Source organism: Fukomys damarensis, unplaced genomic scaffold (genome assembly GCF_012274545.1).
Source record: "Fukomys damarensis isolate Sample0158 unplaced genomic scaffold, DMR_v1.0_HiC HiC_scaffold_20, whole genome shotgun sequence".
NCBI lineage: Eukaryota > Metazoa > Chordata > Mammalia > Rodentia > Bathyergidae > Fukomys > Fukomys damarensis.
Genome location: NW_022900932.1, coordinates 12,303,485 through 12,322,473, shown reverse-complemented (window position 1 = coordinate 12,322,473; position 18,989 = coordinate 12,303,485). Strand labels below are relative to the sequence as shown.

Below are 18,989 nucleotides of genomic sequence, written 5' to 3'. Positions count from 1 at the left end.
CTTCCTCTCCCTGTGTCATTCAGTCCTATTCCACTTTATCCTCTCTGAAATAATTCTGTACTTCCTGGAACCTCCAGGTGTGTGTGTGTGTGTGTGTGTGTGTGTGTGTGTGTGTGTGTGTGTGTGTCGGGCATACTTTCTGAGATTTTTCTATTTCCTCCTTCTCTCTCTCTAAGCAGTAAACAGGCTGCCAGAGACACTAGCAATGATCATTAGGGGGATGCATTAGGTTCTATTTTGTATTCAGCCCCGAATCTAGTTCAAATAGAAGCTGACAGTAAATCAACAAGGAAAGTGTACCTGGGATGGCTCCTCTGTGTGAGAGTGCTGACTCACTTCCTCATCGCATTAGAGAATGTATCACAGCCAGTGTTCTCACGGTGACAGACGGACATGACCATGTGCTAATGGGCCTGTTTGGATGCTGTTTTATGCCATTTTATGGCTGAAGCACGAGGTGATATAATACAAGCAAATGTGGCATTTTTTGTTTTATTTCTAGGTCTTAAATAATGAGAATGAGAAACAATGAATTACTGGGTGAGAGAAGTATTTTTGAAAGGGGACAGACATTGATAGTTCCACATCCTGCATCCCAGTCAGAAAAAAAGAATTAACCCTTAATCAGCTGGATGGTGACTTACTATATTAATACTGTAGGAAAATCATGTTTTTCCACATAGCTGTTATATTACAGAAAACATGAATAAAATAATTAAGTGTAATAGTAGATCTTTATGAAGGCTCTAAGGTAACTTTCTAAATATCAGGAAATTAACATGCATTGACTGGAAAAAAATATACTAACTCGGGGAATAAATATGAAGTAAACTCTATATATCTGGATGTAGTGAGGCATTAAAACATGAATCTCTCTCAAATACAAAAAAATATGAAAAATACTTAAAACCAGCAACCATTTGTTGACTTCGACATGCAAATCACTGAGTAAGGCAATACTGTACTCAGAAAGGACATACCTCTTCCTTCAAATAGTTCATAATTTATTTTGAAAAAAATCAATAGAAAAAATAAAATGAAGCAAAAATCATCAATGTACAAAAAATATTTAAAAACATGATGCCCAAACACTAACCATCATGAGCTAGGAAGAACATTGTATTGTCTAAGCGATAAGAGGAAGAGTTCAGTGTAGATTAAGGTTTTGAGAAAGATGTGAATTTTCAAACAAGCCTTAGAAAAAGAGGAGGTTTACATAGGTGGCGGGGGTGAGAAAGAGATTTCTGGAGAGTAGGAGAATGAAACGTGAGCACCAACTCCCCAGAAGTGCACGGCGCTTGCAACCGGACCAGGCTGCTTGGTGGTGTGGCTGACAGCCAGGCTCAGGCAGCGCCCACTCTTGTCTGTGCAGTGTCCACTGTGAAGCCCCAACCAACTGCACGGTGCAAAGCCTTTCATAGAGTTAGGAATTGTGTTATGAGGAACTGCTGTCAGATGCTAAAACTGTGTCGCTTCCCCTCCTTAGCACCATCCTGACGTTCTGTGCATAGTTTGCCTGCGGTGGTGACGTGTGTCTCTCATGATGGCAGCTGGCTGTGCAGGTGCAGCACTGACCCCAATCACTGTCCTGGGAGGCGTCCGACCAATGCCTAGAATAGGAGCTGGTTTGGGCTGCAGAAGCCCCCCGCTATCCCAATGGCGTCTCCTCTAATCGAGGTTCTACATTCAGCCAAAGGAAAAGAATATCTGCCCCCAGCTTCCTGCAAACCCAGTGGGGGATGGTGGACAGTGAAGGGGTCTGGATGAACACAGGACAGAATCTGGTTTCACTGTATGCATCTTGTGGTAGTAGGTGGGTCACAGAGGGATGGTGGGTCCCAGAGCCCAGGGGGTAAAATCATTTCACACGTTTATGACGTATGTGCTGTGTGCACGTGTGCATATGTCAAATAATTCATAAGAAAAGAACACAAAGCACACTTTGTGGGGCTCCCATAAACGAGAGCTGAGTTTTCTTCCTACCAGATTCCTATCAGTTTGCACCGTTTTATCACATCTTAGATATATTATTGAAAATGTGCTTTAGTATATTCACCCTGTATAGTCCGCTGTATAAGCTAGCTCCCTTCACTACTCCCAATGCTGCTTTTCATTTATTAATATCTCACATGTATCTATTTGTTTGGGGACTTTCTGTATGGTTCCAGCACTCATTTCTTATTACCACTGTAGTTTTAAAATTTGATAATGCACGTCAATATTTGGTTTTCTAGTCTTTATTCTTTCTCATCAGGATTTCTATCACTTTCTTTAATCAAAATTGTAGTATCTCAGCAGATGGCTGGGAACACACAGTATCTGCTAAATTTTAAAAATATTTTGGAAACTGTAGGAGCCTAATGTTTCTCCCAAGCATTGCATGTCCTTTTCTTTATTTCATACAGAATCTGTTGACTCTCTGCCACTATTGGCTTGTATGTCCTTAACTGGCTTATGCCTCTTTTCCTCTCATGTTATTTTGGTAACTTAATCTATTTAATAGGGGTCCAGTGCTCCACAGGCCAGTGGACAAGGAATGGGCAAATAATCTCTGGGTATCTAGGGAGAAGACCCCATTGCCTGTCTATGTGGGACTCTAGAGAGAGCCCTCTGAATGGAAGATCTTCAAAAATGCAAAGAAAGATGGAGGGTCAGCCTCAGCCCTCCATTACCTTGAGTGATGATTTTGTGAAACATGCTGTCTCTGGAGGTCAATATGTGACACTAGACTGTGTCTAACAGTAGTCACTGAGATCTCCTGTGGCCACAATGCTTACAATAAATTCATCAGAGGATAAAAGGTTGGGCAAAAGCTAACAGTAACCAAAGGGTAGAATCTCCAGTGCTAGTCAGTGAGCCCCAAAAGGAAGTCAATAAGGAATAGACCCAATAGAGCCTACAGAAATACTCATACCATAAAGTCATTTCCACTCAATGTCACCCAGTTATGGCCATGACTTCGGAGAGTCTGTTTATCTGCTTTCTCTCCAAGAGAAGAGTCACAAGTATCCAGGGAAGACCAGACAGTCAGCCAGAGCTCTAGTTCCTGTGTAGCAACTGAAGTTCTCCCTCAAGGAGAGAACTCAGAGGGACTCTCAACATGGCCAGGTTTATAGAATTTTGAGTTTAAAGGCCAAGTATACCTTCTTTTTAAAACATAAATTTGGTGTATAATCATTCCTACATTTATTCCACAAATACGTATTTGACAATAGTGTGAATCAGACACTACTCTTGAATACACAGGTGAAAATCCCCGAGAACTGAAGTTCTGAGAGAACTCCTCCACAAGTATGGAGAAGCAGGGCTCAGAGAGGCTGCTCACATTCCCCAAAGTTTCTCAGCTGCTAAGTGGTTAAACCAGGGTTTGAACCCGTAATCCAAAGCTGTTTCTTCCACAGGGCTAATTTACAAATAGAATTGGGTCTATTCTATTTGTGCACAGCCAAATTGAATATACAAAACCAGTATGTGAAGTAGGAAGAAAAAGTCTAAAGGAGAAGGGGAAGAGGGAAGGATAGGGAAAGGAAATAAGGGAAAAGAAAATGATATAAAAAAAGGAACAATGGAAATAAAACACACACACTAGTAATTTTGGAATAATTATTGCCTTTTACATTGTAGGATTATGTCATTTTTTTCATTGAGTTTATTGGTACATTTTAGGTATACAGTACAGTTACATTCATTATTGGGATCTTGTACCTTTACATGAAAGGTGGTCTTGGTTCTCATTTTTTTCCCCTTGTCCCTGCCCTCCCTTCACCCACTCCTCCTCTCCCCATTTGCAAAACATTCTGTCTTACTAAGCTGTTTACAAAATTATTTCCAGATAATCTTCATACACCATCACAGAATATAAACTTTTCAGGACTGGAAAGTCCCCTGTTTCCATCAAGGCATTTCAGCTTTCTGGATTCTGCCCAATGGAGCAGCCACTTTGGGACACTATATTGGAAAATGTCGCACAAGACATTTAATGACAAGTCAGTGCAAGGTGAATTTTTCAGAAAGTAGTTCATTGCATTTTCAATGTATCTCACTTTCAATTTAGGGGGCTTATAATCTTGTATGAAATCTCTAGGCTATTTTGGGTGAGAAATTCTATTTGACCTTTCCACCTGTCTGCCATGGAGAAGCCATCAATGAGCATCTGGGGGCATCCCGCAGAGACCTGCTCTCCACCTGTTAGGTGAGAGGTGAAGACTCCTGCAGTCATCTCTGCAGAGGGCTGGAGGGCAGAAGCAGTGGTCTCCAGTGAGGCCCACAGTCAAGAAAGTACAGGTCTCAGAACTCATGGACCGGACAGGCACAGTAGGCACCGAGACCCTGTGGGGTCTGTTCCATCAACACAGCACCCAAACAAGGAGAGACCAGGTGAGAAACCTGAGAGAGAAAGGTAGTGGTCAGATTCTAGAGGGTCTCAGTGCGAAGTGAAAATGTCTGAAATTTTTGCTGAAAGCCTTGAGGATTATTGAGGTTTTGTAAGTGAGTAAATATGTCCTTTCTTGCTCTGCTTTTAGCCTGCTGTCAGAAGGGTGAATTTCAGGGACCATGGACTGGAGGCTGTCACAATAGTGACAATGTGGCAGCTTGAGTCACAGCAGGGTGGCAGGAATGTCATAAAGGCCACTCTCTACAAGGGTTGAAGAGCAGATTCAGATTCAACGGCACAACTCTGATGGGGGCATTGATTGGCCTATTAGATATTGTGTAATTAGTCAAAGGAAAAAGCTAGATTGATCCTCATGCCTGCCTTAGATAGCTAGGTAGTGAGAGGGTCAAAAATCAATATGGGGAGTCTAAGGAATGAACAACCCAGGAGAAAGTGGGATGAGGCCAAGTTGGACAGGGATAGCGTGTACTGGGGTGTCCAACAGCCTGTGTAGTGGCCTTTTAGATGAATTGCTCCATAGCTTCCCAAACAAATAGGAGCTGAAGTGTAAATAAAATAATACAATTACAACCTGTAGGCAGGCCACGTGTCACAAAGAGATAACAAGTACTTTTCAAGGCAGCATCTCCCTGCTCATCCTCACAGCCCCATGCCTGGTCCTCAGCCCCACAGGTGCACAGAGAGGATTTTGTGGTAGATCCCAGAAGTGAGAGGACCAAAGAATGTTGACTCTCAGTAAAAAATTTTTTAGGGAAACCTGTGAACAAAACAGCAGTGTGAACATATGAAATTGAAAGGCATGATTAAATGCAGCAAGTACTCATCAGCCTGACTTTTTCATTTCTCACTGTTTGAAGGTTTCAGGGGAAGCCAGACAGTAAGAACCTTGTCGGAGAGTGCAGGATCAAGCTGCAGGTAATTCCACAAAGTGAGACTATGTCCCATAGTAAAAAGATTCACTCCACTATTGCTCATCTATTAGAAATGCACCAAAAGTGAGTAAGGATGTGTAGCAGCAGTAGGAGCTCTTACTCAGGGCTAGTGTATTCCTAAAGGGTGTAGTCACTTTGGAAGACTGTTGGACAGTTTCTTACAGAACTAAATACACCCTTGCAATACAACCCGGCAATCATTCTCCTTGTCATGTAGGTAAGGGAGTTTAAAATGTACATCCACATTAGAGCCAACACATGGATGTTTATAGCAGCTTTACTCATAAATACCAAACTTGGAAGTAATCAAGATGTTCTTTAGTAGGTGAGAAGATAAATAAAACATGGTACATCGAAGCCATGAAATACTATCCAGTGTGAAACAAATGAGTTATCAAACCAGGTGAAGACATAGAGGAAACTTAAGTGGACATTGCCAAGTTAACTAAACCAATCTAAAAAGGTGTACAGTGTTTTATACACGAAATGGTCTGGAAATAGCAAAAAGAATAGCGACAATAGAAATATCATTGTTTCCTTGGGATTGAGAAGAGAAAGAAATGAGTGTTTGGAGCTCAGACAATGTCAAGAGAGTACAGCTCCTCTGAATGATAATATTACAGACACATTAGTGTGTATTTGTCTAAATATCTAGAATGCACACCAAGAGCTAGTGAGCCTAAATTCAACAGTAGAGTTTGGGTGATGGAGACCTACCAACGTAGGCTCCTCCTCTCTACTAAAAGTACCATTCTAGCCGAGGGTGGTGATACGCTTCAGTAAGCTCGCATATGTGGGGGATGAGAGTATGTGGAAAAATCTGTGGACCTTCCTCTGAATTTTTCTGGGAACCTAAAACTACGCTTGAAAAGGCCACAGACTAAAATGCAGATGCATTTTCCCACTTCTTACTGCAACTAGATTTTTCTTGTTGTATTATCGACCATTGTGTCTGATGCAACAAATGAGACAATTTCAGTGATTTCTAACGTATTTTAATTGTCTGAACACATCATCCTTGTTCCTCAGGTCACATGTCAGTTCCCAAAGAACCTTACACTTTATTGTAGGTGTTTGCTATGCTTTTCACCTTTATTATGTAGCCTATATGTCATAGCACAAAATGCTAGCAAATATTTTGTAAATCGATGAAAATAATGTGTTCCCAGATTTAAATGATCTATTATGCATTTCTAAAAGTTGGCAGATTCTACAGTTTCTGCAGCCTTCCTCTTCTCTGCTCTAAGGGAAAAGACTCTCATCTTATCTAGTTGAAATTTAAGCGATCTGGACTTTAAGCCTATGACACACCTGCCTTTTCTGCGCACTTTTGTTTCCTTGCCTACATCATGATCAGCCATTTTATCATCAGAGTATTCCAGTGTTAGAGAATCTAATTCATAGTGTTAGGCAGTGTTTCCCTACCAGGAGAATACTCCAAAACTAGGGATGGATATAAAAGTGTAGAAAAAAAATTGCTTATCAAAATAACTAAGAGCATTTGAAGAATTTAGAGGAAGGGACCAAAGGCCTGAATATCATCCGGCCTTCCAGAAAGACAAAGCAATCTCCCACCTCACATAACAACTATTCTTTGGTTGAGAATCATAAATATGGAATGTTTATTAGACCTAGACTGAAATTGATATTTGAAGAAAGAAAAGTCAAAGAAATACTAACTTTGGGCATGATCTGTGTGGTTTGGTTGATTGACCACTCTCACGAAACTTAATGACTGCATTGAGGATGTTTGGTTGAAATTTGAGACATGAGATCAATCCAGTGCATTTAGAAAGTGTATGTGCTCCTGATGAAGTCTGGTATGTGTGCACAGAAGAGCAGGAGCAAGAGGAACAGGAAGAAAGCAACAGAAAGGCTAAAAAGCAAATGCTTACCTTTAAATAGTTCAGAATACTTTTTAAAAACAGTTTTCTTTCTTTTTATCTACTTTTCCTACACCTAATTCTGTGGAGCAGAGCATGGTGAAGATTACCAAGGATACCTGGCGTGTTCTGGGAATGCTATAGTACTAGGATCACTGGGTATTTTTCATAAACATCACTAGTGATCATCAATATCTGTTCTTTCCTCACTTCTGAGCTTATAAAAGCACCAGATCTCCAGATCCATACATCAGACAAGACCATGCATTTCAGAGGATCAGAAATGCCTAACGAGGCAGTAATCATCCACTTCTTTCTCCTCTGTGGTGATCACCAGGAGGGCTTGTGGCGGGATATGGAATATGAAATGAACCTGGATCTTTGACCACTACAGGGAAGACAGCCACATGGAAGTTACCGGAACCTGAGTTCCATCTAAGCCTAAGAGAAAGGAAGGAGGAGTCTCATTTTCAAGGTCAAGACAAGGAAACAATTCAGAATCTCAGAGGTAAGTGTTGATGAAAGGCAACGTGTAAATGTACTACCTGAGCAAAATGAAAGATAATAGAAAATAGGGAGATAGACCTTATGCAAATGGGAAGGGGACCAAGACACAGAGGGGGAGAAAGGGAGGGGAGATGTGGGTGAAAAAAGAAGTAAAGTGTACTAACGCCCCATGAGGAAAGCAATCATTATATGCTATGACCATGGACTAGCAAAAAATAAAACTGAGAAAAAAAATACTGTACTTCCTGCACGTTGGCATGTCACGTGATAAATGCAGTGCTTTGGAGAACTGAGCTGGAAAACTCAGAAGTCCATGTCCTGGTAGTGAGTTTTTCCTGGATGAGATTGTTCCTCCTTACATTTAAACATCCTCCACTAAGGATAATGGACAGCAAAGAGATTGCTTGCAGAATGTGATGTCAGTTTCCAAATACTGAACATCCGCTGATGGAAACGGGTTGATTCCATATTTCAGAAAACTTCAGTTTAACTTCTGAGAGACGAGACAGACCAGCTCCGCCCTGGCCCCGGTCTCTCTTCTCACTCATGTTTTGCTTACTGCATTCTTTCCATGCAATGCTTCCTCATTAGACAGCTGTGGATGTTACGCTGCAAGAACAAAAATGAAAGGGACTTTTCGCCCTCTTCCCAGTTTAATTTCCCATACAGTTCCTCAGAATATAGATACTGCTTATTAACTTAAAGAACTGCAGCTCAGCAAAAAGTGTTTGCCTTGTGGAAATAGTGCCAGGCAGCTGAGAAGATCTGCCATGCAGAAACAGATTAGCCTTCATTGGATAGAATAAAGTATGAGAATTTCAAAGCTAGGAGATATTTGAATGTGAACCAAGCCCACTTCTGTAGTGCACCAGTCTGTCTCTAAGTCTCATCAAAGCTGTTTTCTCATCAGTAAAACTGAGGTGGCAGCAGCTCTCTCAGTGTTGCACGGAGAAGCATATTAGACAGTGAATGCAAGTGTGATTGAGAGCTGTTAATGAATTCACGAACACCAGTCCCCTTCTCTCCACCTCTGCTGTGTCCCTTTGGCCCTCCTCAGGAGCTCACACAGGCAAACATCATTTTCCCATCACTTTCTACCCCCAATTGTTTCTGGGACAGTGTCATGTGATGTTTGATCTCCAAAGAGAACTGGACCTTCACACAGCAGTGAAAGCCCAGCTCTGAGACACTGCAGCTTTTATCTGGAGCTTGGCCTGAGGTCTTATTTCCCCTGGAACCACAGTGGATTTTAAATTTTGTAATTAATTGATGAAGTCGTATTTATGTACAAGACAGTTTAAACAATGTATAACTGTAGAATGACCAGATCTAGCTCATTAGCATGTGCCTTACTTCACTTGGTTACGTCTGTGGCGAGCACACAGTGTCCACTCTCAGTATTTTTCTGAAAGGCAGTATATTATAATTAAAATTATTTACCATGCTGCAAAATAGTTATCTTGGCCTTACACCTCCTAAGTAATTGTATCCTTTGACTAACATCTCTGCAATCTCTTTCCTAAACTGCCCCAGATCCAGTGACCAGCAGTCCACCCTCTAGTCCTGTGAGATCAGCACTTTTGATCTCTCACGTGAGTGGGCTCACCTGATGTGCGTCTTTCTGTGCCTGACTTCTTTCACCTCACTGTAGGTCCTCCTGGTTAGTGCATTTTTAGCTGGTATCGCAGGACTTTCTACTGAGGGTACAGATGAAAGATGTGCCTTTGTGCACACAGACTTCCATAATTTCTTTACCCATTCATCCACTGATGGATTTAGGCTGATTCCGTATTTTGGTGATTGTGAATAACATTGCAATAAACATGAGAGTGCAGAGATCCATCCTGTACTTGTTAAAAGATACAAAAACTGTCAGGTGTTGGGAAAAATGTGGAGAAGAAGAAACTCTTGTACCCTGTTGGTAGGAATGAATTACAGACATTTCTCTTGTTAAGTACCGGGTAGATCTTTCCCTTGAAATTTCTTTTTAGCAATAAAATTTGCCTCTTGGCAAACAAGGACCTTTATCCCCAAGTAAGAGATAAACTCGAAGGGTGAATGCTTCCTGCAGAAAGAGCACAGACAACTCGTCTTCTAATGATGGAAGGGGCTAATTCCAGAGATGCCATGACGTTTGTTTCCTGAAAGGTGCAGGTGTCAAGAAACGAGGAGGGAAAAATCATACGTACAGATAAATCTCCCTTATTTTACAATCTTATTCAGAGACTTGGACAGTGATGTGACTTACACACAATGGAAGGCAACTATCACAGTTATGTTCACAGCTGTGAGCACATGCAGACATTACAGCCATCATCCAAATTATCTTTTGCTGTGTCACAAATTGCTCTAAACCTGTGACTTAACTATTTTGTTATAGCTCAAGCTTCTGTAGGCTAGGAATCCAGGGAAGGTGCCACCAGAGTGATTTTTCTACTTCACTTGGTTCACGCAGTGAAGCCCAGCAGGTTGATCCTCTGGCTTGAGAATCCAAAATGGCACTTCTTATATCCAATCACTGGTGCAGGTGACTGCAAGGCTGGACGGAACTGTGACTGTCACCTGGAGAATCTGCCTGTGCCTTCTCTAGCATAGGCTTCAAAGATAATTATATTTCTTAGATGGCCTCCAGGGCTCTCAGCAAACATTCCCAGAAGCTCATGTAGAACCTACAAGCTTTTTAAAACCTGACCTTGGTAGCACAGGAAGGTCACTGCTGCCTCAAACTCTTATTCAACCACCCACTCAGCCAGTCCAGAGCCAGGGAGTGGGGCTAGCTATTATTTCTCATTGCATGGAGTAGCACAGGATTTATAGCCATCTTTAACCTATGGTTATTGTAATATTTGATCTCAAATTCAAATAAATATTTTAGGTGTTTTTGTTTGTTTGTTTTTTGAGGCAAAGTCTTGCTGTGCAATTCAAGCTGGCCTTGAACTCACTATGTAGTAGAGGCTGACTTCCAGGTGCTGAGTTTATGAGTTTATGAGTGTGCACCACCATGCCTGTTTTTCTAAAACGGTTGTTGAGGGAGCTGGGAAGTTTTGTTTCATCACATTAAAGTATCTCTTCTTAGGAGGCAATAAACTAAATCTCAGTTTGTCATTCTTGGGAGAGAAAAGTAGTCAAAAATAAAACAAAACAAACAACAGAATTCTGGGGAAAAGGTATAAATACTGTGAAGATTTATTGTACTGACTGCCATTAAAACTTTGGAATATGGTTTAATAATTAAGTTTTTTTTTTTTAAGACAGAGAAAGCAGGGAGCCAGGATGACCAGTGTCAGTGCAAATGGCAAAGGCCTTGGCCAGTCCATGCCCTGACTTTTTAGAAGCTTTTTCTTTCTTTCTTTTTTTTTTTTGGTAGCAGGAATCGAACTCAGGACCTTGAGCTTTCCAGGCAGGCAGCAGAACCACTGAGCTAAATCCCTGGCCCAGGCACTGACTTTTATTGGCAATTAGTTGGGGTAAAGGCAATGTGTGATATGTTTGGTTCACTACCTATTGTCAGTTCTGATACGTTTGGGTGTGAATTTCCTAACTTTGCATTTTCTATATCCCACACTTTTGCTTTTTACTTTTTTGCTTTCTTTCCACTGGGTTGATACATTCCATTTCTTTTCACCCCCTGCTTGGGAAGTTGCACATTTTTCTTGAAGTCCGCTGCCCTCTTCCTTGCACACGGGACATCATTGTTGCCCTGCAGTTGTCTGAAATGTGGGTTTCTCTCTTCAGCCCCCAACCTGCCAGGTCCTCATTGGAATCCGGCTGCTTTCCAGGCCCTGCAGTCGACTTAGATTTGCTGAGCTTTTTACTGATGCTCACCTCTGCATTTGGAATTCCACTTTGCTCTTGTTCTTTTTTTTTTTAAACCAACCTATTTTTTGGAAAGCACACTCTTCTATGATTCATTAGAGTAGCTGGTAAGTGTCATTTTCTGCCAGGCGGTACTGTGGGGGGAAATGTCTTTCTACTGCCTTTGTAAAGCCCTGGAATGAACCTGTCCCGGCAGCATCCCCAAGTAGCATCCCGGTCACCCTAGAATGGCTATGGAGAAACCTGTCCTGAGCAATTTGCTGTCCGTTTTAGGTCATTTCAGTGTCTTTCCTGCTTTGTCTTCAGGATGCTGAGGTTTCCCTCAGATGTATGTTAGCATCCAGTTACTCCCATTTTAATATTCTTTGAAGCTCATTTGGACTTTAGAATCTAAAGTTTCATATTTCCGATATACTTTAGGAAATTTTCTGCCATAAATTTTTCATGGTCTATTTTTAAAAACAATCCCAAGCTCCCCGGGAGGTAGCGTGCGTGTACGAGGAACTGTTTTCACGAACTCTAACCTGAGAGGAAACGGACTGCGTGTACTCTTTTGAGAATCCTTCCATGTTTCCTGAACACGACCCTCTCCATCCACAGTGGAAATGGGCCTCGGTTTGTCCCTGTGCTCTGTCTTTGGCCCCATTGGGCCCCAGGGACTCCAGTGGTATCCGTGCAGCTCAGGGCCTGGTCTGGCCCCTGCTGGCCCATGGTTGAGGCGTTTCTCAGTCTCCCTTGGCTCCCACCACCCTGGTGTGTTCGCAGCTTCTAGGCCGGTCGTCCGGCCGAGCATCCTCCAGTGGGTTTGTCGGGAGTGGTCAGGCCAAGCCTCCAGGGCAGGGTGTCAGGAGGTGGTGCCTGCCAGGGACATGTGGGTTTGTCTCTCACCCACGCCCCAGGCTGTGACCTCAGAACTCTTCTGCTCCAGGACTGCTGTGTGCTTAGCTTTGGGATTCACAGTCTCCTGTGTGAATGCGTGGTTTCTGTGTGGCTCGCATTACTGGTTTCAGTGACCAGATGATCACATTGGCCAGTGGGAGCCCTCAAGCAGCAGCACCCTGTTACCCTGGCATTCGCCCTACTCCCCAGCGGTTCCTTGTGTGAGGAGGGTCTCTGCCTCCTCCTGTGCTTCCGCTGTGCCTCACCTGGAATGAATGGGCCCCATTACTATTACTGGTGTTATTGTTGTTACGAGTTTAATACGACGCTGTCCTTTTGCAGCAAGCTCAAGATTGCTCTCTCCCCATCAGCTCCTTGGTGCTGTTCCCTCTGCTCATTCATGCTCTGTTCTCTGGAATGTTGTGTAGTGTTGGGTTGTGAGTCTGTTTACCATCGGAATACTCATCTCCGTAGAAGTCCTGTCCATCCTTGGTTGCTGGAACGTCTTCCTAAATGTTGCTGAGCTGCGGGTAGTGACACGGACAGCATCACACCTACACACAGCTGGCTGCTTCTACCTGCATGGGTGGCCGAATCAGAGAGGCTTGTTCGAGTGGTACATCTGTTTCACCGTGTATGGGCTTCACAGATGGGCTTCTCTCTCTGAAGCAGTGTGCACTTTGGCGTCTAAAGGTCTCTTCATGGATTTCATAGCTCATTGCTTTTTGGCACTAAACAGTATTTCATTGTGTGGGTGTTCAGTGCCTCAGCTTACTTGCCCATCTACTGAAGGACGTTTGGTGGCTCACAATTAAGTTTTTATACATGAAAACAACTGCTCTAAAGAAAATGCTTGCATAACTTTCCACTGAGAATTTCACCTCATCTGCAGCGAAACACTGCCTCATGTTTTAAATGTGTCTATTGTCAAGTATAAACTTGAAGGTTTCATTGTTTTTTAAAAAAAATCTTTCAGTAAATCCATGGCAGTAGGATCTTCTTATTTAACAGAACCAGACTGGGAGTAGATTCCTCAGTGGTGAACTCTTGGATGTGGTCTTATCTGTGTCTTTTAGAATAAGCTGTAGGCACCATCTTCCATTTCCTTGATCTGTACTGGAATTGGGCAGCATCTGTGCACTTACTAAGGTCATAATGAAACCCCGAAGCTCAAGTGTTCACCTCAGTACTCCCCAAAGCACAATTTGAGCAGAGATAACAGTCACAGAATCAGCAGTCCCTCCAAAATGGAGACGCGAATGACTGCACAGGCAGCCTGGGGACTTGATACTGATTAGCAATTTCCTCTGCTGTTGCATTAGCACGACAGCAGATTCCCTTATAGGGGACTGTGGAGAGCACATTTTCCCTTTCCTCTTAAAGCACTGATCTCTGAGGACTAGCAACAGAACTCTAGTCCAAGTGCATGTATGAGGCACATTCCAGGCAAGATTGAAATTTGGAAGTAATTTGATTATGGGTCTCTTGTGCCTTCCCAATCAGTGCTCTCCTGAACATTTCGGAGGCGATCTTACTCCTGACATCACCGCGTTCAACAATAGATTACAGGGAAGCTAGAAGTATTCTCACAAATGCGGTTTACTGTGAAGGTCTCCTGATTTCTCTTGTCTAATATTTCTGCTACCCTAACCTAAAATTGTCGTGAAATTAGTCATCCTAGAGGAAAACTTGAATCTGTTAAGGTGAAGGTTCAGGGTAGCCTGGCGTCTCGTCTCCTAATGCAGACATCGTGGTCCGTGTTCCATATCTCTTCTTTATCACTGCATGCATATTTGAATGCTCTTCAAACAAATTTTTATGTAAGGTGCCATTTTCTCATACTAAATAACTTCTGTTTAAACATCAAATAGCAATTGCTCTTGGGAAAGAGTGTCAACAGAATGGAAAATGCCCTTTGTGAAGATGTCTGTCCTCCTCCAGACTCCAGCCACCTCTAAGGGGCAGCTACTGTTAACAGTTTCTTGTTTAGACTTCCAAGAAATGGTACTGCATGGGTTAATATGTTTCATTGCAATAATTCTCAATTAAAATACTTTATCATAGTTACGCATGTTTGAGTATAGTTGAAAGAAAGCGGACCTATATCATCAAATTGCCCTTCAAAGATGGAGAAGGGCAGTGGGGAATAACTCAGAACCAAGATGGATTATGTAAAGGTGTAAATTTCCAAGATGAATGTCATCATATTGCGTACCTTAAATGTACCAATAAAATTAATTTTTTAAAAAGGGGGAAAAGGTCCATTAATATCCTATCTATATGTTAAAAATCCAAAGACGGTGGCCCCAAACTGGACAAAAACCCTAACTATAACCACAAAGGTGTTTTTATCATTCTCCTCCTCCTTCTATTCTGGGTCTAAATTTCTCATTATTTGATAACCAGACCATGGTGAGACTGAGCACTTTCTAAACCCACACTAGGATAATTTGCCACAGTTTTCAGGTAAGGAACTGTGGCTCTGCAGCACTGGTTATCTGTAAGATATTCCATATCTATGTTCAATACTCTCCATACACACTTGTCCAATAATTATTAAAAAATGTTTGGGGCCAGGGATTTAGCTCAATGTTGCTGCACTTGCCTGGCAAGTACAAGGTCCTGAGTTTGATCCTCAGTACCCCCGCAAAAATGTTTGGGTTATCAATCCAGGAAAGTGTCAGTTATCATCATGGTTTAATATGTATTAATCTACTTATCAGTGGAATATCTTTTCGAATGTTTACAGGCATCTGCATTTATTTTTCAGTTCAATTCTAGCACATGTATTTTTCCATTTCTGTCATTCATTTGTAAAAAGAAAACAAAAATGTGATTAGTAGCTTTTCAAAAGTGCAGTGTCAATTCTATGACTATAGATATTTTTTCTTTCAAGTTTATTTCTTGATTCTTATATGAATCTAAGACTTAATATGTATTAATCTACTTATCAGTGGAATATCTTTTCGAATGTTTACAGGCATCTGCATTTATTTTTCAGTTCAATTCTAGCACATGTATTTTTCCATTTCTGTCATTCATTTGTAAAAAGAAAACAAAAATGTGACTAGTAGCTTTTCAAAAGTGCAGTGTCAATTCTAAGACTATAGATATTTTTTCTTTCAAGTTTATTTCTTGATTCTTATATGAATCTAAGACAAGTAAGTGATCAGCAATTATTCACTGTATTACTGTCTCCACGATTATGAGTGTGTGTCGCCTTTTGGCATTTCCTTAGTCAGAAAGCATTTTGTATTTAAACATAAGTTTTTGTATTTTGTCAGTTTTCACATTTCTGCTCAAAGTGAATTTTATTTTATTGTTCATTTCAGGCCATCATTGAGGAAATTATTAAGTCTCCACCCCCAGGATAGTGAGTGACTAATCAAAATGATTCACTGTGTAACCTAGCTCCCTTCACTACTCAAACTGTTGCTTTTCATTTATTAGTACCTCATGTGTATCTGTTTTAGGGTTTTTCTGTATGGTTTCATAATTTATTTCTTATTACCACTGTAGTTTTCAAATTTGATAATACATATCATATTTGGTCGGCTAGACTCTCTTCATTCTTCTTTCTCATCAGAATTTCTATCACTTTCTTTAGTTAAAATTGTAGTATCAAATTTACAGGAATTTCATTGAACTTATAGACTAATTTATGAAGTATTATATATGTAACCTTTCTATTTAAAGGTACTACGTATTTAGTTAAAGTTTATGGATTTTATAGGCAAAATTTACCTTCACATGGAATGTGTTGGGTATTTTCTTTAGAAATTTTAACCTAGTTCTCCCTTTCTTTCCTTCTTCCTTCCTTCCTTTCCTCTTTCCTTCATTTCTTTTTGTGATTGGCATTGAACCCAGATCTTTGTACATTCTAAGCATGCACTCCACACTGAGATACACTCCCAAATCCTCGACCTATTATTTATTTTAGTTTTACATTTCTTCAATCATTTGCAAGGAAAAATTTAAAAACTTAAACAAGATATTTATGTTTTGAGTTATAAAGACTCGGGGGAATATTTTGGATATAAAAAGTGTTTTTAGCTGGCATGATGGTATATACCTGTAATCCCAGCTCCTGGAAGATGACACAGGAGGGTTGTGAGTTCAAGGTCAGCCTGGGCTACACAGAGATTTTCTCTCAGAAAAAGTGTTAGTAACAATCTCCTCTGGTATCACTTCATCTAGACAGATGCCATCTCCTCAGCTGGTGAATAGATGTCAGGTGCGTACAGAATGTATAAAATATGCAGACTGGAACTTCATGGTCTTGATTTCTTCTTGTGAAGAAAACCATCCTTTAAAAGTCAATGTTAGAACTTACACTTATTTTCTTTTAAACCAATGTCTTAAAAGATTTCTCAGCATGTCTCCCAAATCCTCGACCTATTATTTATTTTAGTTTTACATTTCTTCAATCATTTGCAAGGAAAATTTTAAAAACTTAAACAAGATATTTATGTTTTGAGTTATAAAGACTCAGGGGGAATATTTTGGATATAAAAAGTGTTTTTAGCTGGCATGATGGTATATACCTGTAATCCCAGCTCCTGGAAGATGACACAGGAGGGTTGTGAGTTCAAGGTCAGCCTGGGCTACACAGAGATTTTCTCTCAGAAAAAGTGTTAGTAACAATCTCCTCTGGTATCACTTCATCTAGACAGATGCCATCTCCTCAGCTGGTGAATAGATGTCAGGTGCGTACAGAATGTATAAAATATGCAGACTGGAACTTCATGGTCTTGATTTCTTCTTGTGAAGAAAACCATCCTTTAAAAGTCATTGTTAGAACTTACACTTATTTTCTTTTAAACCAATGTCTTAAAAGATTTCTCAGCATAACTCCAAATATTACAAACCCAGAACTCTCAAGATGATAGAAGGTGGTCTGTCTAATGTTAACCTGCTACAATATATTTTGTGTTAGAAAGAATTACTTTGTTTAAGTAATATATTATAATTTCAAAAATATCATATTTACAAAATATATATCTCAGCATATTCAATATTTAAGACATTCAAAGGAGATGTTAATGAACAATACAATTCTGAACACAAAGAGAACAGATTCTCCCACGCCAGCAAACTGAATAATTGCTCTTCTTTCGAATATGGTTGTTAGTATAATTAGTAATATTTGTTAAGAATTATGACTAATACAGACTATCTACCTACTCAGGATAGTTTTATTCGGAGGGGGCTTCCATTAGAAAAACAAGATGATGTAATGGCAGGTAAGAGAGAGTAAGTAGATCTCGAGCATCTGAATGAAAAATGAAAATGCATATGGATTTTTACTTAACCCCACACTGTCAACAATGTCAAATGTCCACCAGTGGGGAATTGTCCACTGCTCCAAGCTGCTCTGCCTTGACAGAGGCTTCTCCAGCTCTCAAAGCTCCTCTGCCCTTCCTTCCTCTGAGGCTCCTCACTGTTGGGGTCTAGAAGGCCCTGGTTTGTGTCTACAGCAGTAATTTCATTCTCTTTCCAGGCCTCTACCCCGGCTCTTCTCACACTGATCTATACTAATTATCTCCTTCCTGCTTGTCACTGCCTAACCATTGCATGAGGAATCAAAGTAATTTTGGTGGCCACTAAATAATTTAAATGTTTTCACAAGGGGAACAACTATTATTTCTGAACATTTTCCAAAGTATTTTAGAGGAAATATGTTAAATGGGCCAGGAACTTCCAAGATAAATCAACTGTCTTCACATAATGTTTCAAGCAGCATCAGGATGACCCTTAATATCTCTCTTCTTGAGGAAAAACTCTCAAAATTCAGCCAAGTAGAACCAGATTCCCAAAACTAGCTCTGGATCAAAACTAAACTGAAAATAGTAACACATTGTAAGGAAGTCTAACCCTGCATGTGAGCTGAAGGTACTTAACCATGGATGGAATTCAAAGTGAATCCTAAGCCAGCAAGATGGCTCTTAGAAATTCATTTTGCAGCCACTTAGTATGATATTCGGCATTTTGCTGTTGAAAAATGCTGAAGTTGTTTCTTGCTCTTTTTCCTCTTCAGGAACTAAAGAAGTGTGAAATGCAAGTTTGGAGAATTGCTGAGAACAGCCCAACAGCCCTGCAAATGCACCTCCTGGGGACAGACTTCTGTTCATTAGAGCAGGCTTGCTGTTGAGGAAGCTGGATCACCTTGCAGAGGTGTCTGAAAGGCAGATGTTGGTGCAGCTCAGAGCAGCAGACAGCAGTCATCTTAGGGGCTGAAGCTTTAGCTAAAAAAAAAAAAAAAGGCCTTTGAAGAGCGATGAAACCCTTGACCTACTTCGGAGGTTTATTTATTTATTCTTTGATGTCCCAAAGCACTAGCCTTTTGTATGAGGTGAAAGGAGGGTAAAGGAGCACATAGGTAGTATTTTTCCACAAACTTAGTCCCATAAATGTGGCTATTCTCTAAATTCACTTTTTCTTTCCCATTTTCAGCTTGATTTCTCCTGAGGTTACTTTAATGCATTTAGCAGAAAGTCTCTCTTGAAACCTTATCCTCACAGATGCTGGGTACTTTGAGTTATTTTACCTCAAGTTTTCATGTAGTAGATTCCAGTC

General features: G+C 40.8%; 1 long non-coding RNA gene across 1 annotated transcript; it reads left to right on the top strand.

Annotated features, from left to right (window-relative positions):
* The first annotated feature begins 5,277 nt into the window (after nt 1-5,277).
* On the top strand, nt 5,278-18,619 carry LOC104857701. The gene is made up of 3 exons (XR_778928.2): nt 5,278-5,311; nt 7,549-7,719; nt 18,451-18,619. It is a non-coding gene; the product is annotated as an uncharacterized LOC104857701 (long non-coding RNA).
* Nucleotides 18,620-18,989: the final 370 nt, after the last annotated feature.